The following is a 22003-nucleotide window of genomic DNA, read 5'->3' as shown; positions in this document are numbered from 1 at the left end:
CAACCTGCTTTGGTGAACTCCAGGCCTGGGGACTCTGTCTCAAATGAAGCCAACAGTACATACACACACACACACACACACACACACACACACACACACACACACACCATACACATGATCACACAGGTGCAGTCACACCCACATACACACGTGCCGTCACACCTACACACACAGAAACAGTGCCCTGTGTTCTTCCTGACCTGTACAGCTCTGCCTGTGCCTAGGCAGTGAACTTGGGGGTGAATCCCCAGCATCTGCAGGATCAAATGAGATGCTGCTGCAGTAGAGTGAGCTCTAAGCCAGCTTGGTTTCCCTGGCAAATACCTCCTCCTACTGCCAGAGACTCTAGGAAGTCAGAATAAGGCTTTAAAACCACACACACACACACACACACACACACACACACACACACACACACACACACCACATCACACCCAGAAGCAGGACCAAAGCATCCAGGGACTTTCTGGGAACTAAAGCTCCATTTGCATCTAAATGAAATGGGCTAGTGTTGGGCCTGCTTGACTATGAATGAAATCAGTTCCCCTGTCAGATTTCTGTGTCTGCCTTTGCCAGCTTCTGCTAGAGCTGCCTTGGAGCTTTGTCTGCACCACAAAATAATCCAGGCCTCAGAAGCATCTAATTTGGAAATTATGGGCTGTCTGTGGCTGCTCTCCAGGCCACCAGCTTAATGCCGATCCAGGTCCCTCTGCAGGCAGCAGTTCTAACCAGCCATAGGCTCTGTCACCTTGGTTCTGCTCATTAGAGACAAGGCCAGTTACCCCCAGCTTGGCAAGCTGACCTTCTGGCTCCAAGGGTTGCCCCATAGTGGGTGGAATCTGGCAGGTTAGGCCCCAGCCTGACAGGAGACGGATATCAAAAACTTGAGCTCTACAAGGAAGTACACAGGGAGGCTAGACATTAAGATAATAAAAAATAGTAATAATAATTAGCTTAGCTCCCCGAAGGCTCCCAGCTAGCTGGTGACATAGTCAAGACCTGCAATTAGGAAAACAACTACCTGAGGCCACAGACCAGCTGATGAAACGGTGTCTAACCTGAGCGTTTAGCAGATTTCATACACAAATACACACGTCCCTGAAGCACAGAGGACAACGAGCTGCCGGTTTAGAAATGTTCTCTGAAGTCCTTTCCTGCCTGAGTCCCTTCTCCTTGGATTTGGTATTCTCTGGCCTGTGTGGGTGAGGTGGGATGCCAAGTCAGGACCTACAGAGAGACTTCATCAGGAGAGTGCAGGAGAGAGAAAGAAGTTGTGTCTAACTGCTTCTGCAGGGGGAATGTGGTCCTTGATAGTTTCTGATGGACAGGCCACAGGGGTCAGCCATGTACTGCCAGGTATCCCTCCTGCTTCCTCCCAAAGCTTCAGCTGAAGTTAAAGTCTTAATTTATTTGAAAGGATACGTGCTGTTAAAGAGAATGCAATTTAAGTGTGTTTGGTGTGCGTGTATGAGTGTGTGAATTCACATGAAGACTGCACAGTCTTCTTGTACATGGTGCTGTGGGCTGTACTTACACATTCTTTTCTTATATAAATCTCTAAGTTATCTGTGTTTTAAATTTTGGAATGCGCCATTTCTTCTCTCACGGAGGCATTCTCCAAATGGTCCTAAGAGGCCATCACTAACCTCCTGTGCTGGGCCACTGATGGGGCACCAGGAAGAAAGAGGTGATCCATGACATTACCTTATACTGTAGATTATAATAAGTGTGGAAAAGAGCAGAGCGGCACAGGGTCGCGTTGAATGGGACTCAGGGGTGTCAAGGCCCCACACCGGCTTCAGTTCTCAAAACCAGTGCAGGCTAGAGTGCAGCCACTTGAAGTCTCTTGAGTCTCAATGTCCTCGTCTAAGAATGGAGTAATAATTCTAATCCTTAGGGATAGCTTTCACGACTGTTAAAAATAGCATGGATGGACAAAGGAGATTCTCTCTCTCTCTCTCTCTCTCTCTCTCTCTCTCTCTCTCTCTCTCTCTCTCTCTGTGTGTGTGTGTGTGTGTGTGTGTGTGTGTGTGTGTGTGTGTGTGTGTGTGGTTAGCTCCTCTGTTTTGGTTAAATAACAACTGCAGGAATTAGAGTAACCAGGTTTATAATTAAAGTAACTTATTGATCTAGAATTTTGTCTTCTCCACCCTAATGACCCCCAATAATGGAGGCTAAAAGTCCTGTTTACAATCTCTTGACATTTTTTTAACTCACTAATTGCCTTTAATAACTGCCAACCATAAGCCAAAGAAGGAAGCATCTAAACCCCTCTCCTTCCCCTTCTTTGTCCTACGATCACCCAGCATGTCAGCACGGCCTGCACTCTCTTGTGATTTGGTTTGGGTTTTTGTGTGTTTGTTTGTTTTCTTTTGCTAGAGATCTCCAACACTGCAGGATTTTTTCCAAAATGAAAACCTGTACTACCATCAATTTGCTCTTTTCCTTGTTTGGGGTGTGTGTGTGTGTGTGTGTGTGTGTGTGTGTGTGTGTGTGTGTGTGCGTGTGTGTGTGTGTGTGCCAGAAAAACTCAGGGCCAATGAAAGCCAGATTGCCTCTCTCTACCTCCCTAATACTCTCTACATTTTTTTCTTTTTTTCAGACAAGGTCTCGTTGTGTAACACCAGCTAAGCTGGAACTCACCATGTAGACTAGGCTGGCCTTGAACTAACAGAGATTCACCTGCCTCTGCCAAGAGCTGAGATTAAAGGAATGCACCACCTTGCCTGGCTATACTTGTAAATCTTACATACAAACACCCAAAATAATGTGAAGAGAATATCTGTGTGGGTAAGAAGTATCTAGTCCTCGAGCTGGCAGTTAGTAGTGTCCACACATGAGCAAGGTTTAGGACCCTCTAATGCAGCTCGAAGTGGAAGGATGTGGCACAGAGCAACTGTTGGAAGTGGCAGTCTGTTGATACTGGAAAGAATTTCTTCCAATCCCACTCATCTTTCTAGAAATAAGGGAGAAGGGAATGGAAAGTTTAATTCACATAGGCTGCCAGTGGAATTAGAACCAGAAGGCCCCAGATCCCAGAGGCGCCTGCAGACGAGAGGCAAAGAGCAGAGCCACAGTTCTGGAAGACACGCACTGGGCTCCAGCTCTGCTTGTCATTTCTTTGGGTTATTTGTTTTTTTTTTTTTCCATTCTGTTATATTTTCCAGAGACTCCATCTGGAGGGCAGAAACTTGGAAACTGTCATTAGAGACACTATCAAATTGACTGTCCAGACAAGTGGCTCATTTCTGTCATCATTATAGTTCACCTGGTCACACTGTTCCCAGGACCAAAGAAGCTATTCAGTGAGGGCTCTGAATCTTCCCAGGCAGCCATGTTTCCCATGTCCTTATCTACCCAAAACTCGGCAGAGCTTAGGAACTGCTGCCAGCAGGCAGGATGGAATCTAAAGAACTTGGGGACCACCAAGGGTGTGTGTGTGTGTGTGTGTGTGTGTGTGTGTGTGTGTGTGTGTGTGTTGGTTAATTTTGTCAACTTGTTTGAATTAAGAAACACCTAGGGCATTATCGAGCACAACTTTGGGCACACCTGTCAGGTCTTCCCAGAGAGAATAAGAGGGTAACTGATCGTTAAGATCTGCCCTGGACGTGGGCAGCTACCTCCCGTGGACTGGAGTCCTGGACTGGAGTCAAAGAGGAAAAGGAAAAAGCCAGCTGGATATCGGCACTCACCTCTCTGCCTCCTGTCCTGCTGAGCTCTGAGGAGTCAAGGAGGCTCAGGACACCCATTCTCCACTACTCCTTTCCCACAGTGGTGGACTGTATAACCGTGAGCCAAAATAAGCCCTCTTTCCCTTCGGTTTCTTCACAGCAGGTATTTGACACCCGCAACAAGAGAACAAAGTGAAACGTGGGCTTCCTGGAACCACACAGGACCTTAGGTTGCACCCACCTAAGGAAGGCCCACATACACACAACTCACCAAACTCTAAAAACTTCCTGGATACAGATATTCCCCTTGCTGCTCAAAAGCCACCTGATCGTTGTTGTTTTTGTTTGTTCATTTGTTTTCTGGGCAGACACATTCTCAGAGGCACTGAGTAGGACCCTCAGCCTCGCGCCTCCTCCCTGCCTCATGGCCCATTGCAGCTGCACTGTGCAGAAGCAGCACATGGGCACTGCTGGCCACATGCCCTCCTGCCTCTGCCCTTTTCTCCTCTCTCCTCCACCAGAACCATAGGCTTAGTGGCTGTGACATTACCATGGAGACTGGGTAAAGAGAGACAGAGTAACAGAGGGCAGGTAGCCAGCGGCTCAGGGATACAGGGGATATGGAAAGCAGAGAAGCTGGAGGCAATGGGGAACGAGAGACATCATCCTTGGAGTTCAGGATGCCAGTGCAGGTTACAAGCCACATCCTGGTTGGAGCCCTTGAGAACTCAAGTCCCAACACTGGGCTGAAATAAGATCTAAGGAACCCCGCCCTACCCCCATACTTCCTTTCGTGTACCTTCTCTCACTTGCAGCAATGAGGGCATTCAGTCTACTCTCTGGACTCAAGTGCCATTCAAGTGGTCCAACAACAACCACAACGAAAATCTCCTTGACACCAGCAATTTCCCCTATGTCCTGGCACACTGGCCGACTAGGTACACTTAATGCAACTCCTTCAGGCCCCACTCGTCTGTCTATGAAGTCCTCTCTCTTCTCCATTCGAGTTTGCATCCTGTCGCTTCCCTTTGTCACTCCTGGTGAAGCTGAGCTTGATGACAAGAATCCAGAAGCTTTCTTTATCCTCCCTCCACCTCCAATCCTGACACGGCAGCTGGCAGCAGCAAAAGGACTGGTGGGAACAAACACCATTCAGTCAATCCCTGTCCAGATGCGGGGATGCCTTGTTACCTAGAGAAGCCACAGGTGCCCTTGACAGACTGTAGCCTACGAGAGAAGAACTTAGCTGTGTGTGACATTCACCAAGACTTGGAAGCGCTGAGTTTGGGGTCTTAGACAATTGCCCTGGCCTGCCAGAGCCTCAATATGGTTACCTGTCAAATAAGTACATTAGATAGAACCTAATGCTCAGATGGGATTAAATAAATGCTTGTAGAATGAATATTGAGGGAACAATGCCAAATCTCAGAGTTCTTTGAAACAGTATAAGGAACCCAACATTTGCACCCAGTCCTTAGGATCACAGGATGCCCTGGACCTCAGGTTCCCATGGGCCCCTCCTTTCTGGAACACTCAAAGGACTCTCTTCCTCTACCCATCTTCCTCCAAACCCTCCCATCTTTCCCCTCCACACTAGCCACCATGCCAGCAGGTCAGTGAATCCCTTTAATCCCCAATCCCAGTTATACTAATTGCTTTCTCTCTTGTCCTTATTTGCCTTCCAACTTGGGAGGTGAGACTTCAGTTAGGTACATGAGCAGCTGTTCCCAAATAGGTGACTGGGAGGGAAGTGGTCCTACCCTGGAGGAAGCAAAAGATGCCTACAGGGACCAGGAGCATGGGAAGCAGGAAGCTCTCTACACTAGGTTGAAAGTATCACCCCCCAAATTCATGGCCACCCCGAACTTCAGAATGTTACTTCATTTGGGGAAAGGGCCTTGGTAGATGTGGTTAGTAGAGATGGAATCATGTTGACTCAAAGTGTGACCTAAATCAGTGACCAGTATTTCCATCAGAGAGCGGAAGCAAAGACACAGAGAAGACAGTGTGAAGGCGGGGGAAGACACTACTGGAATGATGTTCCCACAAGCTAAGAAACGTTAGGAACCACAAGAAGCTGGCAGGCTCAAGAGAAGCTCCTCCCCTAGAAACTTCAGTGGATGTACAGCCCCGCCAGTGTGCTGACACTAGACGTCTAGCCCCCAGAATAGAGAGACAATTAAGTCTCTTATTTTAAACCTCCCAGTTTGGGGTATTTTATTATGATAGTTACATGAAACTCATAGATCCCTCAAGTTCTCCCAGCCCTACAACATGTGAGCTTGGCAGGAGACTTCCCAGATCCCTTCTCCCTCTGGAGAGTCTCTTGATGCCCTAGGTCTTTAGTGCCCCGGTCAGATGTACAACCACCCTGCCCCAGGTGCTTTTTAATCTTTAGTGGTGTTGGGGATGGAACCCATGGCTTCATGTACACTAGTCAAGCACCAACTACCCATCCCTCCCAGAACCCACTCTGTCTTTGAGCAAATTTCATTTGCTCATGTATCTAACATCTATTGATGCTCTACTAACCTCTGAGTGTGTGCTAGGTGTGGAGCCTGGGAACGACTCTTTCTACTGTTCTCTCCTTAATACCCAGTGCTTAAGATCTGACTAGTGACATGAGCCATCACCATACTTGGTCTATTATTTCAAATGACAACTAGATAACATCTAATTAGTCATGGGTTTTTGTCTGTTTATTTGTTTGTTTGTGTTTTGTGACAGGTCTCATGTAACCCAGGCTGTCCCTGCGATTGATATATAGCTGAAGATGATCTTGAACCCCTAATCTTCCTGCCTCTACCTCCTATGAGTTGGGATTGCATACATGCATGCCCCACCACAGTTGATGATAAGGATCAAACCCAGGTCCTTGTGCATGCTAGGAAGGCAGTCCAGCAACCAAATTACATTCCAATTCTGCTAATGAACTCTTTTGTGTCATTGGATATACAGAACACCAACCTGCCCACCATGTGCTTTTTTTTGTGAGATAATGGGAACATCAGTGGCTCTACAATCCTGACACTCGATGCCATCAACCCTCCAAAATGTGTAAGTGCTATCCTGACTCTACCCAATATCTCACTTCTCTGGACTTCCCATGAGATAGAGTATGCAGCTAAGTAGTCATCAAATCTAAAACATAGAAAGACAAAGAGGGCCAGGCGGTGGTGGCGCACGCCTTTAATCCCAGCACTCGGGAGGCAGAGCCAGACGGATCTCTGTAAGTTTGAGGTCAGCCTGGTCTACAGAGCAAGAGATCCGGGACAGGCACCAAAACTACACAGAGAAACCCTGTCTTGAAAAATGAGAGAGAGAGAGAGAGAGAGAGAGAGAGAGAGAGAGAGAGAGAGAGAGAGAGAAGAAAAGAAAAAGAGATTGTTCTTGGAGGAGTGTGGAGTGTGAAGTATCTCATCTTTGGCTACAAGGCCCAGGGCCGGGCTTGTTTGGTAAAATGACCTAGATGGGTGACATGCCCAGGGTCAGGGTCAGGGTCTGGTCATCTGCAAAGCAGTCATGGGACTCCAGCCACATTGCTATCCTCTCTAATAAGGATGTTTTCATCCACAGACAAACAGTGGCCTACATCCTCAAAGCTCTTTATACCCTTGTGTTCTAAGATCTTTCCATACTGAACCGTTTGCTGGATTCCCAGGCTGCCTTAATCATGCAAAGGATTTTAGGAACAACCACAAGACTGCCAGCTTATGATTAAACATGTGTGTTGCTGGGGGTCCTGACCACCATCCCCCTATGGGCAGTTGCCGTGGGCTGATGGTGTCACCTTGAGTGATGAGAATTCCATTACCACCTTCCATGGATTTAAACACTGAGTGAGGTAAACAGGCCAAGCAGTAGACAATTACAACGCATTAGCATGTAATCCTATGCTGTATGCTATGGAACACGTAGGAAGAGACCCCAATCCAGGCCAGCTGGCCAGACAATGTAGAAAGGAAACCCAGAGAAGGCTCCCCAGAAGAGGAGATGTTTGTGTTCAGTTGTAAAGACTGAGTAGGAATCAGCTTTTAAGGTCAAGGGCCCAAGCATTCAGGTCAAGAAATATCTTGCTAAGAGATTGGTTTTGATGTACTTGGTGCAGATAGACAATGAATGCAGCTGATCTATTCTCTTTCCCTTCCTTCTAACCTCCACTCCTTCCATCTCTCATCCCTCTTTTTCTACCATCTCGCCACCCTTCCTCCTTGCTCTCTCATATTCTGTAGATGGGAGGGGAATTAGATCTAGTGAGTCCATGAGCTAGTGAGGAAGCAAAAGAGAAAAATGGCAAGACATGAGGCAGAGCAGAGGTATGGGTCATGTCTCAGAACAGGCCCACCTCTCCCAGCCTCATCTAAGGACATGACTTCTTCTGAATTCTCTGCAATTCCTGTGCCTCATTATCACTCCTCTACTCTCTTGTAAAGACTCTGGTCTTCAAAGGCCTGTGCCACCCATCACAGCATCCCCATCACTCTTTGTCATGGTTGTCTGTGGATTCCTTGTCTGCTCCCTTCTTCACTGAAGCCTTTGGTACCTAGTTTACTGGTTTTCACCCAGCTTCACGTGGGTGGAATCAGCTTGCAACATCTTGATGTTTCAGTTCTGTGACCTTCAGACCTTCCAATTCAACCAGTGTTTCCCATGACTGTATCTGGGACCCTGCATCATCATCCATTTTGTGACTCTGCACTGGGACCACAACTGCCTCTGCATCCCAGCACAATCACTCAACAAGTCCAGCTTGTTCCAGATCCCTGGCAACATCAGCACCATCAATCTGTTGATTCTGCTTCCTCCTGTATCCACAGCCTGTCTCACTGATTCAGATGTTTGGTCCAGAATTGAGACACTTTTCTGAACATCTTTGATACACTTATGCCTTATTGTCCCATAGCCACCCTTGGCTTTTCTCTTCACCTCACCCTCTACATCCCACCAGTTACCAGACTCTATTGTCTTCCTAGCTCCATTGTCCACCTTTGTCCAGGTCACCTACACTGCTGTCCTGGACAATGGCAAACCCTTTTCTGTGTCTCTGCCAGTACGCCCTCCCTGTAATTAGTTCTCCCACACAGGAGCCTCTGCATTTTTTTAATGCAATTCAAATCAATGAAGCTATTCTTCTGCTCAAAATCCAACCCTTCAAAATGGTTTCTTGGTTCCTTCATAAGACCCGGAGGTTCACAGTATGATCCCTGCTGATACCTCTGGTCATACTTTGGACCATCTCCAACTCAAAATCTACTCTTTATCCATTGAGTTCCTGAAACATTCCACACTCTATCCTGAGAACCGTTACACAGAGGATGAAAGAAAGGCCTGAGGCAGAAGAGGGTGCAATTCAACCCGACTGTTCCCTTGCTGGTGACACTGGGATCTTCAGGAAGAGTCAAGTCCTACTTGTCTAGTTGCCTTGTCTGCAATGATGTCTTTCTTCTCTCCAGAAGAGAAGAGAAAATGCAGAGCACATATTGGGAAGGGTCCTGAAGACATCCCCATGCGTCCTGATAATGATAAGACAAATACCCATAAATGTTATTTTAATCATGTATTTGTTTGTTTTATGTGCATATATGTGTGCCTACATGAGTTCATGTGTACCATGTGAATGCAATACTGGTATGTAGAGAAACCAGAAGAGGATTGTGATCCCTGGAAGTAGAGCTACAGCTGGTAATGAACTGCCTGATGGGAGTGCTGGGAACCAAAGCTAGTTTTCCCTTCCAGAGCCTCACGTGCTCTTAACCACAGAGTCATCTCTTTAGACTCCAGTAAATGCCATATGTCACGTGCCAAACCAAACACTTGATATGCATGGTTCATTGACTTAGCACAAAACCCCATCAAGTAAGTACCACCATCATTTTACAAGAAAATAGAAAAGTCTGAGTCTCAAAAAAAGTGACAGTAACTTCAGCAACATCACCCAACTCACTAGTGACTGAAAAGGACAAAAGAAAAAAATCTGAGAGGAGCCTCTATCACTCTAGCTTCCAAGTTCGTATTTTGAATTGCTTTGTAATACTAGATGGTCTACCTCACTTTGTGTGTGTGCACGTGTGTGTGTGCACATGCGTGCACATGTGTGCACATGTATGTGTATATGTGTGTGCATGCCCATGCATGTGTAGAGGCCAGAGGTTGACATCAGATATCTTTGTTTTTTTTAAAGATTTATTTATTTATTATGTATCCAGTGTTCTGCCTACATGCATGCTTGCAGGCCAGAAGAGGGCAGATCTCATTACGGATGGTTGTGAGCCACCATGTGGTTGCTGGGAATTGAACTCAGGACCTCTGGAAGAACAGCCAGTGCTCTTTAACCGCTGAGCCATCTCTCCAGTCCCAGATATCTTTTGATATCAACTCTCTCTCTTACTCTTTTGAGTTGGTCTCCCACTGAACCTGAAGCTTGCTGACTCAGCTGGATTGATGGCTAGCTGCAGGGATCTCTGTTTCTGTGTGCCTATCCAGCTCTGGGATTGTAGCTGGATGTACACCACCATGACCGGCTTTTTATGTGGGTGCTGAGAATCCTGCACGAATGGCAAGCATTTTACCGAGAGAGCCATTACCCCATCGCGATATACCATTTTAAGAAATACTCTTAAGAAACAGAGGTACAAGATCTTAGTGTTTCTGGGGAGTCTTGGATTAACTGATACTCTTGAAAACTGACGACTGGCCCACCCTTGCCAAGCTATGAGTCTCAGCTTCAAAACACAGGCTCCACCAAGAGTCCTACAGACAAACCCCAAGCACACCTCCACCCTGAGTGTCTTGGGTCCCCACGCTGACCTGACCTAATATACTTGTCTATGTTACCTTGTTTCTCAGTACCTTCATCTTGGCATGAGTGTCTGGCTGATACAGGCTCTAATAACTCATTATCTTACCTTCCCACAGGCTATAGCAACTGTGAAAATATTTCAGCCAAACCACAACATGGCTACGGCAGCTAGCTAGTACTGGTTGAGGATGAAGAAGTGTGAAGTATTTTGTCGACCCACCAACATGGAGGACACTGTACATGCTGCCAGACTCTTGTTGAGCTTCAGGTGAGTAGAGAGTGTGCAAATCTGCCAGGAAGTAACATCACTCACTGACCCATCACTCACCCACTCCACAATTTAAGTGACTACCAAGTGCTTAGCATCACTTTCGGCTATAACAATTTCCAGGGAAATCTGAGACAGATTCGCCACTTCAAAAACCCTCATAGTTTAGTGGAGGGAAATAAGAAATGCACAATGAAAATATTAACATTACGATGGCAAGTGAAGATCTGGGGGAACAGCTCAGTGGGAAAAGTACTCGCTGCACAAACCTGAGAACTTGAGTTCAGATTTCAAGCATCCACATAAAAGCCAGGTGTGGCAGTGTACATCTGTAACTTTAGTGTTGGAGTGGGTGGATGATACAGATGGACCACCCCTCAGGGCTTGCCGGCCAGCCAGTACAGCTGAAACAGTGAGTTCTCAGTTCAATGAGATCCCTCATCCCAAAAAAGAAGGAGAAGAGCAATAGAGGAAGACAGGAGACATTGACCACTGACCTCCACATGTGCACACAGCAGTGAGAGCACTGGCATACACACACACACACACACACACACATACACACACACACACACACACACACACACACACACACACACACACACACATTTTAGAAAAGCAAAATGTCAATACAAGACAGGACTATGAGGGCTGGGGGTGTCGCTAGGTGGTAGAGCTCTTGCTGAGCATCCTAGGGGCCTGATTCGGTCTCAGTACTGAAAACACAAGAGTGTGAGATGTCATAAGGCTGTGACTAGCGACTCTGAGCCAGTCTTCACAACAGGTCGTAATGACTGTCTCAATGGGCTACTGCAAGGAGCTGTGGGGACAGCATACACGAAAGTGCTTCCTAGATAAAAGAGATTATTATTGCTTGATGAGTTCTGAAAATTAAAAGAGGATTCTGAAATGCAGAGTATCATCGCTATTGTTTCACAGGGAATAAGACAATTATTTTAAATGCTTGATAGTGAGCACAGACTGGATGATTCCACTGTCTAGAATGTCTGTTTTTCCCTCGACGTCTGAACAGCTCACTTCCACATCCTTTAACTCTTTCCCTCACGTGTCTTTCTCTCCACAGGGTCCATCCACCCTGCACATCTTATTTATTGCTACAAAGCTGCCTCTGGTTCCGCACCTCTGCCTTCCAGATCACTGTAATCCTAATCTGTTCCCTCCGTTTCCTGGTGTTACCTTCTGACATACTCAGTTATTCGCCCTTTATATTGTTTACTATTATATAAATATAAATTCCAGGAAGGCAGAGATCTTTGTTATGTTCATGGATGCATTTGCAACCAACATGAGTACCTGGTAAACAGGAGGTGTTCAATAATGCTAGTGAGATGAGAGAATAAGAAACAAAATTCATGCTACATGGCTACCATAGCAGAGGATACCCAGAGAAGAAGGATTCAGGAAGACAGAACATGAAAACCAGAAGCAGGTCTGAAAAGATGATGGTGGAGGAGATTCGTGACCATGGTGTGCAAAACACAAGCTTCCAATCTTTAGGCTAACACAAGCAGAGGCCACTGAGGAGGCTTACAAAAGTCAGGTCACTTTTATACAACAGGCAGTGATAAACTCCACGCCATTTCAGAAGACAAATTGGCATCACCACAGAGAATACTTTCTGACTGTGTATCTGTTATCTATGGTTGCATAACCAACTGTCCCAGAACTTAGCAACTTGGAACAATAAACACATTTCCGTGTCGATTCCATAGGTCAGGAACATAGACAGCTCAGTTAGGAGGTTCTGTCTCAAAGTCTTTCAAAAGGCTCTAGTGACAGCGTTGGCTACTGTCGCTTGAAGTAGCTCCTCTGGAGAGGAAAGGCCTGCTCCTAAGACAGTTCACCTTGCGGCTGAAACTTTAGTTCCTCACCATATAGATCTTTCCAGAGGGTTCCGGGCATATCCTCCTGACATTTTCTAGCTCTCCTCAGAAAAACAATCCAAGACAGGACCTGGTAGAAGCTGTGATCCTTTTGGATTTATCTTTAGACATCACGTTCTGTCCTTCAGGCCTTATCCTGTTGGTTCATAGGTGTTCCCTGCTCATGGAGGGCCACTCATAAAGGTTGACTACCATGGATTATACCTAAGGAAACTGCCAAGAAGATTAGATGCCAGGGTTGGTCCATGGATATTACCAGATTCCCCAGCTCCTAGAGAACACTGGCCACAGACATGTTGTCTCCTATCCTGAGTCATACCAGGCCTTCAACTATACATATCACTAAAGAAAATCTGTGTATCAAAGCATAGATCTACTTTGGAGACCCTTGTACCTTTTGCTTGGGCCTTGAATGCTAGTTTCTGCTTGTCAGTACTTCTTTTGTTGGACCTGCTGTAAGTGAATGAAAGAGCTGAAGAGGCTCAGAATGTAAAACAGGAACAATTGAGGATGCTGACCTGGGAGCAGAATCTGTGCCATACCTTCCAAAATCTCTTCCCGTCACTGAGCAGCAAGCACATGTAATTGTCCCATAACCATAACACATACAAGAGTCCCTCCCACAGAAAGATTCATAGACGAATGAAAAGGCCCAAGAGGATAAGTCGCTTTCTGGATTAGAAAGCATCAGCACCAGAAGCTATTAAATTCCACTTCTTTCTCAAGCAGGACTGTGCTTCATCTAATACATGAATGGCATTTGCTTCTGCTACTAACCTCCCCAGAAGATGTAAAGTACATGGGTTTGTTTTTTATTAGGGGGTGTTTTTTGTTGTTGTTGGTTTGTTTTTTTTTGTGTGTGTGTGTGTGTGTGTGCGTGTGTGTGTGTGTGTGTATGCTGGTGTGCATGTCCATATGTGCAGGTGAAAAGGCCAGAGGAGGATGTTGGAGGTGGGGGAGGTCTTGTTCTGTTGTACTCTGCCTAATTTCCTGGAGATGAAGTTTCTTTCTGAACGCAGGCTGGAATCAGAAAATCTGAGCTGTAGTCCTGTCTGCCCACCCCATGCTGATGTAATTATAAAAGCACCTGATCATGGCCAGCTTTTCACATGACTGTTAGAATTCAAACTCAGATCCCCCTGCCTGTACGCTGGCAGTCGCACACTGAGCATCTCTTCAGCCCTTAGCTCTTATCTTAAATTAAACTTGGCCTTTTTCGGAGTACACACTACACCACACGTCTCTGCTGATCAGGAAGGATCAGTCACAAGGCAGCAGGTGAAGGATTTCAGACTCTATGGGGAGGTGAAGGACTTGGGGTAGTTGGGGGATGGGTCAAGGCCATGTAAATCCATCACAAGGAAGACTGACATCTCCTGGCTTCTGTGGGGTGGTATGGGAACTCAGCAGTGCCTAATTCAAAGGGTGACAAGCAACTCAAACCCTCTTCCTTGGGATGAGTAAGCATTCTTGACAGGTGCCGGCCAAATAATTTTGGTAAGGATACATGTAGAGCATACGAAAGAATTCTAAGTTTGAATTCTATAGAAGTTTTAGGAATGTCATTTCAGAGATGTGAAATCAGCTTTTGAATTAGGGGGAATGGTAGTTAGCAGTAACAGCCCCCACAGTAAGCACCCAGAGATTGCCAAACAGGGTTTAGCAATTTAAATTTTCAAATATTAAAAAAAAAAAGGCATTTCAAATTCCTCATTTTGTCTGTTACCTTTCAGTCTATCGCCAAGCAATCTTAGCATTGATATCCACCCATACAGAAGCCCAGGATGATAGAGATTAATCAGTCTACCTCTGATCACATAGTAAGAAAGTGTCAGAGCAAGTATCAGACTCCAAGCCTCTGAGGTCAGAATCTGCAAGCTTACCTGCTATCTTAAGTAGTTTTAAGGAGTTAAATAAGGAACTTCTTGGTACATGTCATCCATATAACACATGGTGAGATTCAACAACAAACTAAACACCTTCTAGCTTCTTTCAAGATAAATATCATTTTTTCATCAGTTTAATGGAGCCTTTGGTGCTGTTGAATCATGGGGCGATTCAAATGTGTTAGGAAGCATATTGGCTCCCTTATTTTGTACCTGGAGAAACTCATGTATAGGTTAGATGCTCTGATCAATGACACCCAGCCCTCTCCTGTCTCTGCCAACCAGAAAAGCACCAATCAGCTAGTCCTTAAAAGGCTCTCAGGAATTTCCCCTCTATCAGTTGGATCCCAGGGACAGAAGCTGAGTCCAGGAGACTAGTGACTGTTCGATCCAGGTGTCTATTAGAAGAAAGAAACAAACAGGCATGAATGCTGACAGGAATTTGCTTTTCATTCTGTAGACAGATTGAGTCACTCAGGTGTGGGAAAGAAGGCCACATCACCAAGCTTCCGTCCAGCTTGAGAGACATCCTATCCACCCTTTATCCCTGCCTCCTCCCTCCAACTTGGAAGGCTGGAATGACGTTTCTGGCCTCAATTCTGTCCCTGCCTCCTGCACCTAGGATTCTGTTGCTCACTGAGATATGGTCCTGGTGTACTGTATCCAAAGGAAATCAGAGCCAGGATGGAGCAATACTTCTCAGCTGATCCAAAATTTAAGATCACCACAGAATAAGTCCATGCATCTTCTCCTTTCCTGGTAACATCTGCAAAATTTACTAGCACTCCATTTATTAAAGAAGACTTATCCAGACTGAATAGATGGCTCAGTATTTAAGAGTACTTGCTGTGCAAGCTTAAGGACCTGAGTTCACATCTCTAGCGCCCACATAAAATCCAGCCAAAGCCATGCACACCTATAACCCCAGCACAGGAGTGATGGAGGAGGAACCAGCCAGTCTAGCTGAAAAAGGCAAGCTCCAGTTTCAGTGAGAGACCCTGTTTTGAGGGAATTAGGCAGAAAATGATTAAGCAGAGCACCCACAACCCTTCTAGCCTCTGCACATGTGTGCAAGAGCACATGAACAAACACACATTTCTCTTTCCCTCTCCCCACCTCCCCACACATGAAAGAAATAAAGAGAGACTTACCCCCATCCCCATTCTTCCCCCTTTCTCATTATTTATGCCACTTACATAAGTCAGCAAGGCCTATTATTTAACCATCACACCGCCCAGCTTTGAATCTTTACCCCACACCTTAGCTGTGTGACCTTGTATGAGCCACTTATTTCTCTAAGGACATGTGTCTTTCTCTGCCAAATGGGGATAACGGGAAAACCATTTCTAGAGCTCTTACAAGATGGTGAGTTGAAATGGAAAACACACGTCAAGTGCTGGCACAATGCCCTGCCCTCAGCAAGTGAGCCCTAAGTTTTGGATGCTATGATGATGAGGCCAGAAATGGGGGGAGGGGGTGCTGGGGAGCAGGTCCACTTGTCATAAGCAAGCATTCTAAGGAAACTTGTGGGTGAGGAGGCTCTTTCCCAGACCAAGGGTTCCCGGGGAACTGCTCGTGATGTTGCTGCCTGGGGTAACAGGAAGGAACTGAGGCAATTATACAGTATGCAACAGAAATAATTTCATTTCTAATGCCTTTCTCCTGCTGGGCCACTTTAGACCCAAATAATAACAACAAGGCGGAGGCAGGAACAAGCGGGACAGGCACGTTCTGAAGGAGCTCCATGATGAATAGACGGGTCCCCAGGACTCATTTTGTCTTCCAGACATCTACAGCGGAGAGTCCCTGGGGCCACAGCTGCAGTTCTGTGCTGCATTTCTGTGCCTTGAGCCACTGGAGCTAAAACCTCTCCATGGGAGCAAGCTGACATCATTCCAGGGCTCCAGGGAAGCCAGGAGTCCTCCCTGCTCTTCTTACCTAGGCAGACAGCAGACTTCCCTCTTCACCTCCTGGGAAAGGTGGAAGCCCTTGCAGGTGCCTTAAGGTGACAACACAATTGCCCATATTGCATGAAACTGATGTCTATGTCAGCATATCCTGAGAGCTCCCACAAGCAAGCAATTCTCCTCTGCTCCCACCTTCACGGAGAGAGAGAGAGAGAGAGAGAGAGAGAGAGAGAGAGAGAGAGAGAGAGAGAGAGAGAGAGAGAGCCCAAAAATCCTTAAAATGCTCCAATCAACCTCCAAAGTCTCTCGAGTTTGGGGCATTGCAGCAAAAAGCAAAATAGCCTCTTCTACCTAGGGGAGTTTGGGGAGTCCCCAGGTCCCAGTGACTCATCTCCGGCTCCTCCCTGTACACCGGAGCCAACAAGAGCCCTGGCTCCTAGGAAGAAGGACATCTCTGCATCTCCTAGGGAAAGAATGAAGTACTCTCTCCCAGGAGCGGCTTGTCTGCCACGGGTGTTGATTTAACCCATTTGTCAGATTGAACTGAAAGGGACAGAGTGGGGCAAAGCCTCTTGTCCAACAGGCAAGTTTCTCTCCTTTCTCTGCAAACCGAGTGGCTAAGTCTTACAGGTTTGTTTCTCCTCCACCCTCACATACTGACAAGCTATTTTCCAAGCCTATGCATTTAGATAATATGATTCTATTATGTTTTTTAAATAAAATATCTTCAATTACGCTGATAATGGGGAGAAGTGAAAGGCAGGGAATATTAGCACTGGACTCCAGCACTCTTAGAGGTATTAAAAAGGGTGGTGATAACATCAGTTTACCAGCCAGACTTGGTGAATAAACAGCTTCCACATCCCCAGTCTCTCCATAAATTATCACGGAAATCTGGGAGGATGCTTATGCCAAAGACAAACTATGACATCCTCCCAGGGCCCTAAGATACCTTTTGTGGATAAAGGGGAAGGGACATGATACAACACACAGTTGTAAGTGCAACATAGTGAGACACAGAGGAGGGTTCCTGATGAGAAGCTGAGCCAGGCTGTTTCCTTTCTAGCATATGTGGTTTTCATGCATTTCCTATGTGCCCGGAAGGGTCCCTGCTAAGCAGAGCACTCAATAAGTTTGAAGTACTTTAGTCAATAAGTCAAATCGGAGAGTCCAGGAACTGAAAACTTGACACCATTCTTTTGGGAAGGAGTAATAGGAGGGAAGCTTCGTATTTGGGGGCAGTTGCCCTGTTTGGCCACAAGATCTTTTGGGATGACCTCCAAGGATCCCAAAGAATCTAAGATTCTAAAGTCCTATAAATAGTATCTGAGAGAAATATGAATGGCTGGGCCAGATTCTAAGTTTCCTCCAAGACCTACAACCTTAGGTGATAGTGAGTGGTTGGTACACAACATGATTCTGGAAAGTTCTGCAAATATGGCTTCAAAAAAAAAAAAGTCTCAGCTTGGATTCTCCATAACCTGTGAAGGTGCAAAATCACCTTCCCTGCTCTTACTCTGTCGATATCAATCCCAAAGGAAAGAGGGATTAGCAGATAAGAAGGCACGTGTCTCTGGAAGAGGGAGGGTTGGCTCATCATACATCACCCTCATCCCATGTGCTCATGTATGCATGAATGTTTGCACACGCAAAGAGACGCATGTATACAGGCACTGCCTGACTTTCACAGCCATACTTCTTCCTAATATCATAGTGCTGCTTTCGCCAGCAGGGGAGATGGAGACAGCTCTCTCCAAGCAGAGTCCATGGATCTTTCCCCTTGCTCTTGTTTCTCAGAGAACAGTGACAGGAGACCCATTTGGCCTTAGCAGATTGATCCAGGGAATATTTAAAGCAGACTTTCTTATGAGACCCTGAGCTTCCCTCCACTTTCCCTGGTATCAGAAAAGAAGCCAATGAGTTTCTCTCGCATTGAAGTTCTTCTAAATTATTCTCAATATTGCATTTGCATGTTATAAACAGAAGTAATCCAGCTTGGAAGCTAGAAGACTGATGGCTGATTCATCCCCACAAACCTTCCAGTTTATGGAACAAAGGCTCAAATCAGTGGAGTTAAAGAGTCACTGCCAAGAGGGCATGAGTGGCTACCAGCCTGGGGAAGCATGCCATGTACTAGGCAGAACTAATCATGTCTTGGTATTTCAAGAGCAGTTGTGCTAGCAGGAAAGACTATCACTCACAAGAAGGGGAGGCTAGGAGGCACACATTAGGTTGGCCTCTGGAGAAAAACAGTATTTACACAAGGCCATCTGCACCCATATCAGTGAATCTTGGGAAGGAAAAAAAATCACTTGAGAGAAATCAAAGCCTGAAGAATCCTGGGGGAGAGGAAATTGGGGTACACCTTTGCTGCCATCAAAGGAACTAAATCAGATGGATGGTTCTTCCACCTTCAGGCCCATATTTGAAGAATTTAACATGAACTTTAAAAGAGAGTCAAATAAATGAGAGATAATTTTTGATGGCTAATTTGTATCTATTAAAAAATGTTCACAGACTCTCTTAGAAATCTAGGCTTTCATGAGAGGTGATTACCCCAAAGCATGCATATAGATATTATATCTATATCTCCCATATCCCATATCCCTGTTAAAACATAACTTCATAGGCCTTGGCTTTAGATTCTAACTCAGCATCTTATTTGGAAAAGAAGCAAAAATATGCATTTTTAACCAGCTTCCCAGATGATTCAGATGCAAAATTCTTCTTTGCAATCCCTCAGGGAAATGCTGCCTAGGACCTCTACAGCAGATCAGAAGCTTTGTGTTCCAGGCAAGGAAGGTTGATGGAACTCAGATCATTCTTTAGGAGACCGAAACTGAGAAATGCTAGGGATGTAGCTCAATAATGAGGCACTTGCTTAGTGTATACAGGACCCTGGGATTGATCCCCAGCTCCACAAAACAGCAAGAAGACCACAGCTGGGAGGCACCCACTTATTTCTGGGTCTTACCCTCCCAAATCTCTTCCCCTGTTCTACATCAGAGCTCAGAGATATTATCAAAGCCCCCAGATAAAAAAAACAAATTTGCAGTGCATTTGTGAATATGAAACAGTGAAGTCCAAAGCTGACATCCAGCAAATCAGCTTCCTGATTCTCTTGAAATCGGTTGCATTCACTTAGGCCGCTCTCTGCTCACCCTCATCAAACAGCAGCACGTGAGAAAGATGAGAAGAATGCTTTCTCAAGTGGCCCTAGTGCAGCAAGATGAATCAGAAGTCAGCACAGTATTTTCATCTGAAGCAGGGTTGGGGGGCAACACTGAACATCTAGTTCCCAAGGAGAGGAGCAAGGATTAGCCTAAAAGGTTCGTAGCCACGTCAGAAACCATAAATGGTTGGATGTATAGAAGGACCTAGAGAGGGAGTCCACAAACTGGCTCGCACCTCATCCAACCTCAGGAGCTCCAGAGCAGAAAGTAGCAGGACACCCAGTGAGGAAATGATGAGTCGCTGGGGCAGCTTCCCTGTGGCTGAGAACCAGGGCCTATCCCCAGGGAGCTGCAGTGCTGTGCCTTGTGTCCATGGCAAAGCCTGTTGTGTAGATGGCAACACGCTCTCTTACCTGCTCCTCAAGAGGAACCTCACAGGCTGCCTGCTGTGAAAACGGATGGGGAAGTGTTCTGCTTGACGCTTAGAGAAGCTTTTCATCTCCGCATAGGGACCTAGTGGGCCTCTTGATCCATCCCAAAGATGGACAGTCACCCTCTGCCTCTGTCTCCCGACCCCACTGCCACCTGCGCTCCCAGGGGGAAAGGGGCCTGAAATCCCTGGCTTTCTTCAGGACTGGGTGACAGAGAACAGACATTCAGCACCAAGGACAGCGGAAAGCCTCTCGGAAGACTGCTCTGGGAAGCCTCTTCTCCATCATCCTTGGCTTTTGCCCTTTCAAGAGTCTCAGTTGCACCGATAACAGGGATGTCAAAAGCAACCCTTCTTCCTTTGGGGTGGTGGGAAACTCTGATGCGGGCCTGGGGTCCTAATCTTAGATGCCAGGAGGACAGTGCCTTAACAAAATCCTCGGGGGTTAGCCACCCTCCGAAGCCGCGGCTACACCCCCTGGTACCAAGGATAAGGATTCCCACCCAGGCAGCGCAAGGACGCCAAGGAAGAAGGAGAGGAGTTGGCATCTGCCGGGTTCCCAACGCCCGGGACGCAATCTGCCCGACGGAGAATCAGAGGAAAGGGTGCTCCGGGACAGGCGGCGCTAGAGTGGCCTGACAAACTTCTGTTTCCGGACGCTCAGCTCTGGACTCTCCCTCTCCTCTCCCTACGACCCTTGCAGATGCCACGGGCGACTTGTCGCTCCATCCCGCCGGTGCTTACCTTCAAGCCATAGGGCGCCCGGGGGCAGAGACGGCGCCGGCTGCTCGAGGCTTCCGGCTCCCGCCGCATCCACGCACGGCCGCCCCTCCGGCAGCCGTCCGGGGCCGCCGGTCCCCTCCGCGGGTCCCTCGGCTCCCGGCCCCGCCGCGCCGTTCAGATCCCCGGCGGGCAGCCTCTCGGCCGGCTCGGGCCCGCGGGGAGCAGTGGACGGGCCGCGGCGGGGCAGGGCGGGGCGGGGCTGGAGGGCGGGAGCGCAGCGCTGGGGACCAGGAGCGGAGGCGGGCTGGCGGCGCGGCGAGCAAGAGGCGACCAGCTCCGGCACTGAGGCTGGACAGCTCCGCGGAGTCGGAGCGCCGTGAGCGCGGGAGGAGGGGGCGGGGCCGCCCTGGCCACGAGGAGCCTGGAGCCCCGCCCCTGGAACAGGCCCCACCCACCCACCCAGGGCCCGAGTGCAAGCTCTGCACTGTCAGGGCCTGGGGAAGGAACCCTGGAGCGCTCAGACAGCGCATCCATCCCTGGCTTTGGATAGAGGATAGCCTGAGCTCTGGACTGCCCACCAGTGTGCCCCTACACTCATCAAGTATTACCCTGTCCAGCTAAACCTACTCTGCCCAGCATTGGCAACACCAGCTGGTCCATCCCCCTCCTTTGAGGAGTCAGGGTTAAAGACTGGGCGAGGCGCTAAGGGTGATACATCAAGTCTTTGAAGGAGAAATAGATTCCGGAAGGATGTCCAGGGTCTGTGTACAGACCTCAGGTCTGAAGGTCACAACGGTTAGTCCTGCTGCTGTGTTTTCCCAGAGGAAGACCTAGGCAGAGCTGTTCTAAGATGGAAATGATAGAGAAGGCCCAGGGGTCCCAGCTCACCCTTGTCTCAGCACTGAGGTGCGTGTCCAGGAGAGGAGGAAGAGGAAGAGAAAACACGCTCTTCTTCAGCCCTTCCCATGGTCATTTCCCACACAGGGGGACCTACTGCTCCTTCCTTCCTCTCTCTTTAGGCCCTCTTTCATGCAGTTGGTGCTGTCTGCCCTGCTCCCTTTGGCCTCTACGTCAGATTCAGAAGTCACAAAGAGGAATGAAGCCAGGTCACTGTTCTCACGTGGGATCAATCCACCAAAGCAGAGACTTCCAGGAAAATACTTGGGCTTAAACAGGTGCTGTGAAGCATCAAAAGGGAGCACTCACAGGAACTGAGTATTCAAGGGCCCTTGCAAGTCCCTA

General features: G+C 47.3%; 1 protein-coding gene across 2 annotated transcripts in view; it reads right to left on the bottom strand.

The window, feature by feature from the left end:
* Drd2 (dopamine receptor D2) overlaps window positions 1-21020 on the bottom strand; it is a 66711-nt gene extending 45691 nt beyond the window's left edge. The window contains exon 1 of one of the 2 annotated variants that reach the window (XM_052759930.1): window positions 20783-21020. The gene's annotated coding sequence lies outside the window, so the exon portion shown is untranslated. The remainder of the gene's footprint in view (window positions 1-20782) is intronic. The other variant, XM_052759920.1, reaches the window with a different exon arrangement.
* Between the last annotated feature and the right edge of the window lie 983 nt (window positions 21021-22003).

The sequence above is a fragment of the Peromyscus californicus genome, unplaced genomic scaffold (genome assembly GCF_007827085.1).
Source record: "Peromyscus californicus insignis strain IS unplaced genomic scaffold, ASM782708v3 Scaffold_11__1_contigs__length_118956290, whole genome shotgun sequence".
In the NCBI taxonomy this organism is placed as follows: domain Eukaryota; kingdom Metazoa; phylum Chordata; class Mammalia; order Rodentia; family Cricetidae; genus Peromyscus; species Peromyscus californicus.
This window is presented reverse-complemented; position numbering and strand designations above follow the sequence as displayed.